General features: G+C 46.3%; 1 pseudogene; it reads left to right on the forward strand.

Annotated features, from left to right (window-relative positions):
• Positions 1–2,992: 2,992 nt before the first annotated feature.
• LOC114848745 (Ig kappa chain V-III region PC 7183-like) lies at positions 2,993–3,668 on the forward strand (annotated as a pseudogene).
• Positions 3,669–3,949: the final 281 nt, after the last annotated feature.

Below are 3,949 nucleotides of genomic sequence, written 5' to 3' on the forward strand. Positions count from 1 at the left end.
ACTACAGTATAAACAACAACAGTAAGATGCTAAATATGATGAATCCAGCAGTTTGTCCTGATGCTGTTTCCCGCCTTGTGTTGAGTGTGTTGAGAGCAGACCAGTCATTTCCATAGAGGAGGCTTTGCATCATCAGCTGATCCTCCAGTGAACTCACAAGGTTTATAGTGGTGTGAGTTCAACACTGCAGGACTCACATGTGTCAGTCAACACAGCAGGAAGCACAAGCAGCATGACTCTCATCACCATCCTCATCTGGACGCTGCTCTGCTGCTGCTTTACAGGTTCACTCACTCAGCAAGGCTTCAAACATGATGTGCTGCTTTTTCTCTCCTTGATTTCTGCTGATAAATCAATGGTTGCTTTTTGTCTGCAGGATGCAGTGGTCAGGTGACGGTGACTCAGCCTCCAGTGGAGACGTTCACTGCAGGATCCACTGTGACGCTCACCTGTAAAACCAGCGCAGATGTTTATAGGAGGAATAATGCTGACTGTATGTCCTGGTACCAACAGAAACCTGGTCAGAGCCCAAAGCTCCTGATATATTGGGTGAAAACCTTACAGTCAGGGACACCAGATCGGTTTAGTGGCAGTGGAAGCGGCTCTGACTTCACTTTGACCATCAGAGGAGTTCAGGCTGAAGATGCTGCAGTTTATTACTGTCAGAGTTTCCATTATATAAACAGTGTCAATCTGTTCACACAGTGATTTACTGCCGTACAAAAACCTCCTCAGTCAGAGACACTGAGCTGTTACAGCAGGAACCAACTGCAGCTGCTGAAGAGGAACAAATTCTGACACAGACACTGAACTCAGACCTGAAACTAACCTCAACAAACATGTTACATATTCCTAATATAGACTTTAAAATTTTTTGAATAACTTTTTAACAGAATATAATACCTTTTTTAAATAGACATTGAAAAACGACTTTTTATACTTTAGTCAGATGTCTCTTTATTCTGAATTCATGGTCTCTCGATTAATTTCTTTTCCCGCCGTCAACACTCCTCATCTACAGGTTTTATTCTCAGACCTTTGCCTGTTGTTTCATTCCTCTGACCCTCTTCTGTGCACACTCTCCAGTAAACGTGTGTGTTGTCCTCATTTGTCTCCAACTGGAAGGAGTGATTTTAAAAAGCATCGTTTTCTGTGGAGAAGGGGTGCATTGCTCTGACAGACGCGCTCTGAGGATGCGCCCCTTCGTCCACTGCTCGTCCCCTTTTATGCTTTTGTGCATCAAGGTTTGTTCCTTCTGATGTTTTTGCCCTTCATTGCGTCAAAAGCTTTCCTAAGTGATAGACACTTTTCTTTGTGTATTAGACAAGCCCAGGAGGACGTACAACCAGTTACACACACACTTGGTAAAGTGGTGATTTAAAGGGGACAGAGAAGGACGACCAAACCTAGCAGCCCTGTGTTCTGATTAGTGCTGTAGAGATGGAGATGACGAGGAGCCGTGACAAACAAGCAACAAGGGAGAAATGGGAGGCGACCCCTGCTGTGGGCACCCTGGGCAGCCCTGCTGAGGTTGGTGATGAGGCCTCGGGGCCTTTTGCTTGTTGGGGCTTGATGCTTCTACAGCAGGTACCGTCTTGGTCTCTGCTGTGCACCGAGGCTGTCTGGTTTCCTCCCGTGCCAGGCAGGGGTGGGCCAGCTCTTGTCCTGGTCCGGCCCAGGGCCCACGGGACTTGTACCACCAGCTGGGCTCTTTATTGGAGGCCTCGTGGCTGCTCCCGCTGCTGTTGGGGTTCCAGCACCACGTGGTTCTGTTCTGCTGCAGCCCACCCCCCCCTCCTGTCAGTCACTCTGTGCTGCAGGTGACTCTGGGGCCAGAGGCCCCTGTCATATGTGATCATGGCTGGCGATGGAGACCTGTGGGTGACTACACTGACGGGGCTGTTGCCTGTACAGTAGTTCTGAGCTGTTGGACCCTGGTGGCGGCTTTTCAGTGTTCAGAAAGTGGATAAAACGAGAAGGAGACCGGGTCTGTGTTCACCTGTCCTGAGGCCCACCTGTAGTTTTTTAATCATGGTATTTGGAGGTGGTTTGCCCCATAAACCTTTGATAGTGACTTATGCACCTACCATGCTGGCAACAGGTAATGGGGGATCAGGGTTAGATTCCAGATAGGGGGCATGAGACACGGCTACCACATCCTAGGAGGCCAGTTTAAGTCCTAGAAAGCGTCATGGACTCTCCCTGAAGTCCCGCCCCCTTCGCTGCCACCTCCTCTAACTGTGGCTGTGCTTCCTATGCGCTGGTTGTGGCAGCGTGACCTGATTACTGGACCTGTGCCTCCTTCCTCTGGGACTGCTTTGCTGCAGTACACCATGGCTGCTTCTATGGTATCGAGAGATAGTCTCTATCTCTCTTGAGAGATAGGTGGTCCATCGGTGGTCGCCTCCATCATCAAAGACCGGTGTATGTCCTTAAAGTACTGTGTGGCTGCTCTGTACAGTAGATTAACATTAGAATGAAGACACTGTAGAGCAGCCTTACTACATTGGTTGGGATGATGTCCTTGTAGTCACAAACATAGTTATAGTTACAAACAACCTGCTGCAGGTGCAGATGGTCGACGACAAGACTGATGAGGAAGAACGGTCCAGTGAACACAACCCTGATGTGAATAAAAGAGAAACATCCCCTCAGGCAGTTTCTACCATGCAGCTTTACTTGGTCTCCAGGGTTTGACTGAAAAGAAGGTGTGACTCATTTACTTAAAGCAGTTAAAACCTTTGTCATCTGTCTCTTTCACTACATGTAAAATAAATGAACGGTGAACAAAGTCACTGATGTGTGTTTAAAAATGAAGCATAATGAGGAAATTCTCATGAAAAAAAAATGTCTGACATACAAATAAGAGTCTTTTCAATGAAGACAACTACAGTATTAACAAAAAAGTGTGCTGTTTTCCCGGTAAGATAATAAATGCTATTAATCCAAGTTTGATGCTGTTTCCCGCCTTGTGCTGAGTGTGTTGAGAGCAGACCAGTCATTTCCATAGAGGAGGCTTTGCATCATCAGCTGATCCTCCAGTGAACTCACAAGGTTTATAGTGGTGTGAGTTCAACACTGCAGGACTCACATGTTTCAGTCAACACAGCAGGAAGCACAAGCAGCATGACTCTCATCACCATCCTCATCTGGACGCTGCTCTGCTGCTGCTTTACAGGTTCACTCACTCAGCAAGGCTTCAAACATGATGTGCTGCTTTTTCTCTCCTTGATTTCTGCTGATAAATCAATGGTTGCTTTTTGTCTGCAGGATGCAGTGGTCAGGTGACGGTGACGGTGACTCAGCCTCCAGTGGAGACGTTCACTGCAGGATCCACTGTGACGCTCACCTGCAAAACCAACACAGCTGTTTTAGTGATGATGAGTGTATGTACTGGTACCAACAGAAACCTGGTCAGAGCCCAAAGCTCCTGATCTATTATGTAGATAATCTAGAGTCAGAGACACCAGATCGGTTTAGTGGCAGTGGAAGCGGCTCTGACTTCACTTTGACCATCAGAGGAGTTCAGGCTGAAGATGCTGCAGTTTATTACTGTCAGAGTTACCATAGTGGTGGAGTGTTCACACAGTGATTTAGCGCCATTCAAAAACCTCCTCAGTCAGAGACACTGAGCTGTTACAGCAGGAACCAACTGCAGCTGCTGAAGAGGAAACAAACTCTGACACAGACACTGAACTCAGAGCTGAAACTAACCTCAACAAACACAAAAGACTGAATAAGAAGATTAATACAGATTCATTCATTTTATTGTGATCTCTTTTTTAAATAAACACTGGTCCCTGGCATTTTAAATTTTATTTAGACATGAGGATCGTTTTTAGTTACTTGTCTGTAACTTGTAAAAGATGACAACACACCATCATGTTTTGTATAAGAGCAAGTTTTATTCTCACAGTCATGAATCATCAGGTAACTCATTAAGCAGACA

This window comes from Betta splendens, chromosome 22, assembly GCF_900634795.4.
Source record: "Betta splendens chromosome 22, fBetSpl5.4, whole genome shotgun sequence".
NCBI lineage: Eukaryota > Metazoa > Chordata > Actinopteri > Anabantiformes > Osphronemidae > Betta > Betta splendens.